Below are 11608 nucleotides of genomic sequence, written 5' to 3' on the forward strand. Positions count from 1 at the left end.
TATTTTTCAAACTGGAAGCCTTTGACCAGCAATGTGCCTCAGGAATCAGTGCTGGGTCCACTGTTATTTGTCGTTTATATTAATGATTTGGATGAGAATATTGGAGGCATGGTTAGTAAGTTTGCAGACCACACCAAGATTGGTGGCATAGTGGACAGTGAAGAAAGTTATCTCCGATTGCAACGGGATCTTTATTAATTGGGCCAGTGGGCTGACAAATGGCGGATGGAGTTTAATTTAGACAAATGCGAGGTGATCCATTTTGGTAGATTGAACCAGGGCAGGACTTACTCAGTTAATGGTAAGGTATTGGGGAGTTACAGGACAAAGAGATCTAGGGGTCCATGTTCATAGCTCCTTGAAAGTGGAGTCGCAGCTGGATAGAATGTTGAAGAAGGCATTTGGCATGCTCGCTTTCACCGGTCAGAACATTGAATGCAGGAGTTGTGACATCTTGTTGAAGTTGTGTAAGGCCACACTTGGAATACTGTGTACAGTTCTGGTCACCCTATTATAGAAAGGATATTATTAAACTAGAAAGAGTGCAGGAAAGATTTACTAGGATGCTGCTGGGACTTGATGGTTTGAGTTATAAGGAGAGGCTGGATAGGCTGGGACTTTTTTCTCTGGCGTGTAGAAGGCTGAGGGGTGATCTTATAGAGGTCTATATAATAATGAGGGGCACAGATCAGCTACATAGTTAATATCTTTTCCCAAAGGGAGGGAAGTCTAAAACTAGAGGTCATAGGTTTAAGGTGAGATGGGAGAGATGCGAAAGTGTCCAGAGGGGCAATATTTTCAACAGATGGTGAATGTCTGGAACAAGCTGCCAGAGGTGGTAGTAGAGGCAGTTACAATTTTATCTTTTAAAAAGCATTTAGATAATTACATGGATAAGGTGGGTATAGAGAGTTACGGGTGAAATGCAAGAAATTGGGATTAGCTTAGGGGTTTAAAAAAAAGGGCAGCATAGACAAGTTGGACCAAAAGGCCTGTTTCCATGCTGTAGACCTCTTTGACTCTATGTATTGGGATACAGTAAGAAGTATTGTTTCTTGGTGCCATACAGACAAAGCATACAGTTTGAAACACCTGAGGGTCCATAAGTTCCCTGGGCCAGATAGGATGCGTCCTAGCATACTCTAGGAGGCAAGAGATGAGTTTGCAGAGCCTTTAGCTTTGATCTTTGGGTTCTCACTGTCCATGGGGATTGTGCCAGAGGACTGGAGAGTGGCGAATATTGTTCCTCTCTTCAAGAAAGGAAATAAGAATGACCCTGCTAATTATAGGCCAGTTAGTCTTTCTTCGGTGGTCAGTAAGTTAATGGAAAGGGTCTTGAGAGATAGGATTTATGACCGTTTGGAAAGATGCAGCTTAATCCAGGATAGCACAGATTTGTGAAGGGTAGGTCTTGCCTCACAAATTTGATTGAATTCTTTTGAGGAGGTAACTAAGTGTGTAGACAAAGGGAGAGCAGTTGATGTACATGCACTTTAGTAAAGTGTTTGATAAGGTTTCCCATGGTAGGCTCATGAAGAAGATAAGGATGTGTGGGATAGAAGAAAATTTGGCTGATTTGGATAAGTAACTGGCTGTCTTATAGAAGACAGGGTGATGGTGGAGGGAAAATTTTCAGACTGGAGGCCAGTTACCGTTGGTGTACCACAGGGATCAGTGCTGGGTCCTCTGCTATTTGTGATTTTTATCAATGACTTGAAAGAGGGGGCTGAAGGGTGGGTTAGTAAATTTGCTGATGACACCAAGATTGGTGGAGTAGTGGATGAGGTGGAGGGCGCTTGTAGGCAGCAAAGAGACGTTGATAGGATGCAGAGATGGGCCGAAAAGTGGCAGATGGAGTTTAACCCTGATAAGTGTGAGGTGATTCATTTTGGTAAGACAAACTTGAATGCAGATTACAGGGTCAATAGCAGGGTTCTGAGGAATGTGGAGGAACAGAGAGATTTTGGGGTTCATATCCACAGATCTCTGAAGGTTGCCACTCAAGTGGATAGAGCCATGAAGAAGACCTATAGTGTGTTAGTGTTTATTAACAGGGGGTTTGAGTTTAAGAGCCATGGGGTTATGCTGCAACTATACAGGACGTTGGTGAGACAACATTTGGAATATTGTGTGCAGTTCTGGCCACCTCACTACAAGAAGGATGTGGAAGCATTGGAGAGAGTGCAGAGGAGATTTACCAGGATGCTGCCTGGTTTGGAGGGTAGGTCTTATGAGGAAAGGTTGTGGGAGCTGGGGCTTTTCTCTTTGGAGCGGAGGAGGATGAGAGGTGACTTAATAGAGGTTTATAAAATGATGAGAGGGATTGATAGAGTGGACGTGCAGAGACTATTTCCTCGGGTGGATGTAGCTGTTACTAGGGGGCATAACTATAAGGTGGGAGATATAGGAGGGATGTCCGAGGTAGATTCTTCGCTCGGAGTGGTTGGGGTATGGTACCACTGCCTGCTGTGATAGTGGAGTAGACGCTTTATGAACTTTCAAGTGGTTATTGGATAGGCACATGGAGCACACCAGCATGATAGGGAGTGGGATAGCTTGATCTTGGGTTCAGATATAGCTCGGCACAACATTGTGGGCCAAAGGGCCTGTACTGTGGTACTATGAACTACTATGTTCTATGGTTGGTGACTAGTGGAGTGCCCCAGGGGTCGGTGCTGGGGCCTTAGCTATTCACCATTTATATAGATGATCTGGAGGAGGGAACCAAGTGTATGGTGTTGAAATTTGTTGATGACACCAAGATTGGTGGAACGGCAAATTGCGCAGAGGGTGTGGAGAGTCTGCAGAAGGATCTAGATAGGCTGGGCGAATGGGCCAGGAACTGGCAGATGGAATTTAATGTTGGCAAGTGCAAGGTGGTCCACTTTGGTAGGAAGGATTATTACTTACTTGGTGAAAAACTGCAGCAGGTGACGGTGCAGAGGGACCTCGGGGTCCTTGTGCATGAGTCGCAAAAACCCAGCTTGCAGGTGCAGCAGGTGGTCAGGAAGGCAAATGGGATGCTGGCCTTCATAGCGAGGGGGATTGAATATAAAAGTAGGGAGGTCTTGCTGCGGCTATATAGGGCATTGGTGAGGCCGCAGCTGGAGTACTGTGTGCAGTTTTGGGCGCCGTACTTATGCAAGGATATTTTGGCCTTGGAGGGAGTGCAGAGGAGGTTTACTAGGCTGATGCCAGAGTTGAGGGGGTTGAGCTATGAGGAGAGGCTGAATAAACTAGGCTTGTACTCGTTAGAGTTTAGAAGAATGAGGGGAGATCTCATTGAAACATATAAGATGATGAATGGGATGGATAGGATAGAGGTGGAGAGACTCTTCCCGCTCAGAAAGGACAGTAGGACTAGGGGGCACAGCCTCAAGATAAAGGGGGGGGCAGTTTAGAACGGAGTTGAGGAAGAACTTCTTCACTCAAAGGGTGGTGAATCTCTGGAATTCTCTGCCCGTTGAAGTGGTGGAGGCTGCCTCACTAAATATTTTTAAGACGTGGGTTGATGGGTTTTTGATAAGAGAGGGGATTCAGGGTTATGGGGAGAGGGCGGGAAAGTGGAACTGAGCCACGACAGATCAGCCATGATCTTATTGAATGGCGGGGCAGGCTCGAAGGGCTAGATGGCCTACTCCTGCTCCTATTTCTATTTCTTATGTATTCATAGAGAAGGAAAGGGGAGGATCAGAATGTAGTGTTCCAGTCACAGCTAGGGTGTGGAGAAAGATCAGCTTAATCTGGGGGAGGACTATTCAAAAGTCTGATGGCAGCAGGGAAGAAGCTGTTTTTGAGTAGGTTGGTACATGATCTCAGACTTTTGTATCTTTTTCCCAATGATAGAAGGTGGAAGAGAGTATGTCAGGGGGTCCTTGATTATGCTGGCTGTTTTTCTGAGGCAGCAGGAATTATAGATGGAGTCAATGGATGGGAGGCTGGTTTGTGTGATGGACTGGGCTACATTCATGATCCTTTGTCATTTCTTGCAGTCTTGAGCAGAGCAGGAGCCCATACCAAGCTGTGATACAACCAGAAAGAATGCTTTCTATGGTGCATCTGTAAAAGTTGATGAGAGTCGTAGTAGACATGCCAAATTTCTTCAGTCTTCTGAGAAAGTAAAGGTGTTGATGGACTTTATTAACCATAGTGTCGGTGTGAAGGGACCAGGACAGATTGTTGATCTGGATGCACACAGACTTCAAGTTCTCAACTATTTTCCCTTTATCTCCATAATGTAGACAGAGGCATGTCCTCCACTATGCTTCCTGAAGTTGATAGCTCAATATGGATTGAGTTTTTCATTCTATTGGAGAGGGAGAAGCGTGGGGCCAAGACTAGGGTTGTAAACTTCTGTGATGGCATGGAAGCAGAGCTAGCTAAAGGGAACCGACAAATCAGGGTGGCACAGTGGCGAGCACTGCTACCTCGCAGCGCTAGAGATCCGGCCATGGGGAGAAACTGCAAACTCTGCACAGACAGGGACGCAGGCTGGGAATTGAACCCGGGTCCCTGACGCTGGATCCGTTTAGCTAGACGCCAGGTCCCTTTGGCTAGATCTGGTTTCACGCCCTTGATCTTCCTTCCACAGTCCAAAAATGTGCAGGTTCATAGAAACTCTACAGTGCAGAAGGAGGCCATTTGGCCCATCGGGTCTGCACTGTCAACAATCCCACCTAGGCCCTATGCTTGTAGTCCCACAGGTTTACCCTGCTAATCCCTCTAACCTACATATCCCAGGACACTAAGGGAGGCATGCCTTATGATAATCCTACTCCCTGGCAGCATGGCAATACATTGGTCCACAGAGGCATGCCTTATGAAGATAGGTTGAGGGAGATGGGACTCTTCTCCCTGGAGAGACAAAGGTTGAGAGGCGACCTGATAGAGGTTTATAAGATGTTGAGAGGAATAGATAGGGTGGACTCTCAGAGGCTATTTCCCCGGGCTGAAATGGTCGCTACGAGAGGACACAGGTTTAAGGTGCAGGGAAGCAAGTACAGAGGAGATGTTAGGGGCAAGTTTTTCACTCAGAGGGTGGTGAGTGAATGGAATCAGCTGCTGTTGGTGGTGGTGGTGGAGGTGAACTCGCTGGGGTCTTTTAAAAGACTTCTGGATGAGTATATGGGATCTAATGGGATTGGGGGTTATAGATAGGTCTATGGCTTAGTAGGTATAGAAGTGATCAGCGCAACTAGTGGGCCGAAGGGCCTGTTTGTGCTGTAGTGTTCTATGTTCTATGTTCTAGATGCTATGGCATATATTAAATGGACAATTTCAAAATACACAATAGATACATTCCTATGAGAAATAAAAGTTTGAAGGACCCACCAATTGAGATTAATTTTAAAAAAAAGTTAAAGACAGTATTGAATTTGGAAGAGACAGCATCTAATTGGGCAAAGACAGGTGGCAGTTCAGGGGACTTCTTCATTCGGAGGATATGGGCGGCGCTGGCTGGGGGCCCAGCATTTATTGCCCATCCCTAGTTGCCCCTTTGGAGGGCAGTTGAGTCAACCACATTGCTGTGGTTCTGGAGTCACATGTAGCCCAGACTGGGTAAGGACGGCAGATTTCCCCTTCCCGAAAGGGATATTAGTGAACCAGATGGGTTTTTCCGACAATGGTTTCACCGTCATCGGTAGATTCTTAATTCCAAATTTTTTTGTATTGAATTCAAACTCCACCATCGGCCGTGGCGGGATTCGAATCCGGGTCCCCCAGAACGTTAGCTGAGTTTCTGCATTAATAGTCTAACGATAATACCACTGGACTTGTAGGAGTTTTTCAGAGACCTATGAATTATGCTGGCTTTCACGTGAGAGATTTCTCTCTATAATTACAGCTTAGCAAATACAAAGAACTCACAGAGACTGTAATTATGCTTGAAGACCCACTTTATTTGCCCAGGACTGGTCCACATCTGTGAGAGAACGATTTGGGGCAAATCAAATCATCCTAAATTGAATTGTTACTGATATCACAATTATACACTTTCAAACATCATTTGACTTTGCTCATCTTAGCTGGATGTGAGCCAATCATTTTAGTATGAATCATTTACCTTGGCCAATAACATCCTACTCCCTGGCAGCATGACAATACATTGGTCCACAGAGTCCAAAAGCTCCCACTCACTGTCTCCGAGCAACCCCAATTACGTAAGTTGTGCAGTTCACAGAAACATAGAAGGCCATTTGGCCCTTTGAGACTGCTCCACCATTCATCATAATTATGGCTGGTCATCCAACTCAATAACCGAATCTAGCTTCTCCCTGTAATCTTTGGTCCTGAAAGCCCAAGTACTATATCCAGCCGTCTCTTGAATACATTCAATGTTTTGGTATCAACTGTGGTAATGAATTCCACAGGCTCACCACTCTTTGGGTGAAGAAATGAGGGATTTTATAAGACTGGGTAAGGACGGCCAGATTTCCTTCCCTGAAGGACATTAGTGAACCAGATGGGTTTTTATAACATTGGTTTCATGGTCATCATTAGACTTTTAATTCCAGATTTTTTAAATTCAAGTTCCACTATCTGCAGTGATGGGATTCAAACCCACGTCCCCCAAAACATTACCCTGGGTCTCTGGAATACTAATCCTACAATAATACCACGACACCACTGCCTTCCCTTAGATGGGAGGGAAGAATTCAGAAAAATTACAATCATCAAGGAAGTAGTATTGAGCAAACTGTTGATGTTGCAAGTGGCGCGGTCGTACAGACCCAGAGTCCTTAACCATTCCTCATATGACAAGCTCTTCATTCCAGGGATCATTCTTGTGAACTTCCTCTGGACTCTTCCCAAGGCCAGCACCTTCTTCCTTAGATAAGTTCTTGATTAGCAATGGGAGAGGTGAAAGGTTATTGCGGTTAGGCAGGAATGTGAGTTGAGGTTATGATCAGGTTAGCCATGAACTTATTGAACACTGGAGCAGGCTTGAAGGCTGAGTGGCTGAAACTCTCGCTTCTAATTTGAATGTTCACTTGGGAGTGGAAATGGGATGGTGATCATGAACTAAATGGCAGCAATAAGGAGCAACTATGGTAGGCAACCTGCACACATTGCACACTTTCCACCTCAGAGGTATGCTATGGGCAATGTCCTTTCGAGCTGCTCCTAGTTTGAAACCGTGGGCCACAATGGGTGAACTGGTGTGTGGAGGTTTTGAGGGCAAGGAATCAAGCTGCTGTCATGGCTAGGTACGTTGGGCACACTACTCGGTGCACATTGGATTATGGTTTTTGGAGGGGGCTGGAGCCTCATCTGAGAAGGTGGTGGCTATACAAGTAAGGGGTTGGAGTCAGAGCTAGTGCTCAGATTCATCCAGATAATGCTAATGTGAAGAGGCTAGTCCTTCCTTTACCAAAATGGCAACAATAAGCCTTTGTTAGGATCCACCAGCCAGTCTCTCCTATAAAAAGATGGCGACATGTGCCAAAACACCAGCCTCCTCAACTTCTCTCCCAGTTGCCAAGGTGGCCGCACACCGCTCCCTGACCAAGATGGTGCCAGGGCATGCACATGCCTGAGTTTTTAAAGATGTGGAGATGCTGGCGTTGGACTGGGGTAAACACAGTAAGAAGTCTCACAAAACCAGGTTAAAGTCCAACAGGTTTATTTGATAGTAATCCCACAAGCTTTTGGAAACGGTGTTCCTTCATCAGGTGTGTGGGAGGTTCTGATCACAGAAGGGCAGATGAAGTCACACACGGTTTACAGAATACTCATTAGAATGCAAGTCTTTACAGCTAACCTGCTATTCAAGTCTGAAAAATGCAGACAATGAGAGTGGAGATAGCATTAAGCACAGGTTAAAGAGGTGTGTGTTCTCTCCAGACAGTACAATAAGTGAGATTTTACAAGCCCAGGCAAGTCATGGGGGTCACAGATAGTGCGACATGGACCCCAGATCCTGGTTGAGACCGGCCTCATGTGCGGAACTTGGCTATCAGTCTCTGCTCAGCGACTCTGTGTCATGAAGGCCACCTTGGAGAACGTTTACCCGAAGATCAGAGGCCAAATGCTGGTGACCACTGAAGTGTTCTTGCCTGGTGATTGTCGAGCGATGTTCATTCATCCGTTCATTAGACCATGCAGACGCTACGACAATGGATGAATGAACACCGCTCGATGCCTCCATTCCGATAAACACATGATGGCTTTGTGGAGGGACTTTGAGTCGAACGTAGATTAGCCCAAAGTGCTCATCGTCGATTTAAGCACATTGTCATCACTTTACCCATTAGCTGATAAACACTCACTGGCATTAGGAGGAACTTAATGACAGGAATGTGAATGTATCAAAGTGCTCATCGCATCCAGATAGGCACCTTGCCATGACACTCCCTGTTTGGTAAGAACTCTCAATGGCATTTAAAGGAAACATTGAATTCCAATCTCGATTTACTCACAATGCACAACTCAGCCAAGTAAGGCATTCTGTGTGGTATAAGCTTATTGTCTGTAAATGCTCAGTAAGTAGAAGAAACTTTGGAAACCATGTGGATACACTCACAATACTTCACTTCTTGAGATTGGTATTATACCGCAAGACCGATTATTTGGCGAAGAACGCGATGGCTTTCTGAGAAATATTGAAATCCAATCACGATTTATGCAAAATGCCCCCTCCGACCAGATAAGCTGTTTGCCTCATCTAGGCTTCATTGGGAAAAGGATGCAGACATTGAGAGGCACTTGGAAAGCGTTGGGCAATTCCGCCTCTTGTTTGGGTAATTGAAATAGACTCTGCGACTCCATTCCAAGAAACACACGATGGCTTTGAGAGGGACTTTGAAGCAGAATGTAGATTTTCCCAAAGCACTCATTGCACTGAGAGAAGCACAACACCCTCATTTTACACATTAGGCGATATACACTCGTTGGCATGGAGAGGAACATCACAAAAGGAAAGTGGATGGACAAACAGTGCTCATCGCATTCGGGTAGCTGACAGTAGCGCCTTCTTGGTAAGAGACCACGGTGGCATTTAGGGGAACCGTTGGAATCAACTCTCGACTGCTTCAAAATGCTCAATTCTTGACAACCAAGCCGCCACCTCAATTATTTGGTGAATAACTCCATGGCATTCTGAGAAACATTGAAATGCAATCTCGATTTACCCAAGTGGACTTCATCCACATGGTGTGTGTGCTGCCATCTTGGTTTTATTGGGGAAGGCCTCATCACATGGAGAGTCCTTTGGAAAGGTATTTCCTACAGATACTTGGGTAGTCGAGATGGACTCCATGCCTCGTTATCAACTTTTCAACGAGAAAACACACAATGGCTTTGGGAGGGACTGAGAAGGCAAATGCAGATTTTCCCAAAACTCTCATCACATCGAGATAAGCAAGTTCCCGCCTCTTTAACCATTATGAAATCTACTCAAGGTTGCATTGTGAGGAACATCACGAAACGAATGTGAATGTACTCAAAATGTTCATCGCATCCAGATAGGCACTTTGCCGCGCCGTTGTCTTTTTGGTAAGGACACTCAGTAGCAGCTAAAGGAAACATTGAATTGCAAACTCGATTTCCTCATAATGCTCAACTCAGCCAAGTTAGACATTCTGCCCGATCCAAGCTTATTGCCCGTAAATGCTCAGTAAGTAGAGGAAACTTTGGAAACCATGTGGATATACTCACAATTCTTCACTTCTTGAGATTGGTATTATACCGCAAGACCCATTATTTGGTGAAGATCGCGCTGGCTTTCTGAGAAATTTGAAATCCAATTTCGATTTACCCCAAATACTCCCCCCAATCAGACAGGCTGTTTGCTTCATCTAGGTTTTATTGGGTAAAGGATGCAGACGTTGAGAGCCATTTGGAAAGGATCGTGTATTTCTTCCAGATGCTTGGGTTATCGGGATAGACTCTATGCTTCAGTTCCAATAACGATGTTACGTCTTCCAGAGGGACTTAGCAGTGGAATGTAGATTTGCCCAAAGTGCTCATCGCATTGACATAAACACATTGCCGCTACTTTACCCATTAAGCGATCAACACTGGATGGTATTGGGAGGAAGATGATGAAAGGACTGCGAATGTAATCAAAGTGCTCATCGCATCCAGATAGGATCTTTGCAGCTACATTGTTTATTTAGTAAGAAATCTCAATGGCATTTAAAGGAAACATTGAATTACACTCTCGATTTACTCTGAATGCTCAACTCAGCCAAGTGGGCCATTCTGCGCGATCTGAGCTTATTGTCAGTAGATGCCCAGTAAGTCGAAGAAACTTTGGAAACCATGTGGATTCACACACAGTGCTTTACTTCTTGAGTTGCTGTTATACCACAATGCTCTCATTTTACCCATTAGGCGATATACACTCGTCGCCAGGGAGAGTAACCTCACAAAAGGAAAGTGGATGGACAAACAGTGCTCATCGCATTCGGATAGCTGACAGTAGCGCCTTCTTGGTAAGAGACCACGGTGGCATTTAGGGGAACCGTTGGAATCAAATCTCGACTGCCTCAAAATGCTCAACTCTTGACAACCAAGCCGCCACCTCAATTATTTGGTGAATAACTCCATGGCACTTTGAGAAACATTGAAATGCAATCTCGATTTACCCAAGTGGACTTCATCCACATGGTGTGTGTGCTGCCATCTTGGTTTTTTTGGGAAGGCCTCAGCACATGGAGAGTCCTTTGGAAAGGCATTTCCTACAGATACTTGGGTAGTCAAGATGGACTCCATGCCTCATGATCAACTTTTCAACGAGAAAACACACAATAGCTTTGGAAGGGACTGAGAAGGCAAATGCAGATTTTCCCAAAACTCTCATCACATCGAGATAAGCAAATTCCCGCCTCTTTAACCATTATGAAATCTACTCGAGGTTGCATTGTGAGGAACATCACGAAACGAATGTGAATGTACTCAAAATGTTCATCGCATCCAGATAGGCACTTTGCCGCGACGTTGTCTTTTTGGTAAGGACACTCAGTAGCAGCTAAAGGAAACATTGAATTGCAAACTCGATTTCCTCATAATGCTCAACTCAGCCAAGTCAGACATTCTGCCCGATCGAAGCTTCTTGTCCGTAAATGCTCAGTAAGTAGTGGAAGCTTTGGAAACCATGTGGATACACTCACAATTCTTCACTTCTTGAGATTGGTATTATACCGCAAGACCCATTATTTGGCGAAGAACGCGCTGGCTTTCTGAGAAATTTGAAATCCAATTTCAATTTCCCCAAATACTCCCCCCAATCAGACAGGCTGTTTGCTTCATCTAGGTTTTATTGGGTAAAGGATGCAGACGTTGAGAGCCATTTGGAAAGGATCGTGGATTTCTTCCAGTTGCTTGGGTTATCGGGATAGACTCTATGCTTCAATTCCTATAACGGCACTAATTCTTCGTGAGGGACTTAACAGTCGAATGCAGATTTGCTCAAAGTGCTCATCGCATTGACATAAGCACATTGCCGCTACTTTACCCATTAAGCGATCAACACTGGATGGTATTGGGAGGAAGAGCATGAAAGGAATGAGAATGTAGTCAAAGTGCACATCGCATCCAGTTGGGAACTTTGCAGCTACATTGCCTTTTTTGGTAAGAAATCTCAATGCCATTTAGAGGAAACATT

Source organism: Carcharhinus amblyrhynchos, unplaced genomic scaffold (assembly GCF_965287045.1).
Source record: "Carcharhinus amblyrhynchos unplaced genomic scaffold, sCarAmb.v2.hapA scaffold_39, whole genome shotgun sequence".
In the NCBI taxonomy this organism is placed as follows: Eukaryota; Metazoa; Chordata; class Chondrichthyes; order Carcharhiniformes; family Carcharhinidae; genus Carcharhinus; species Carcharhinus amblyrhynchos.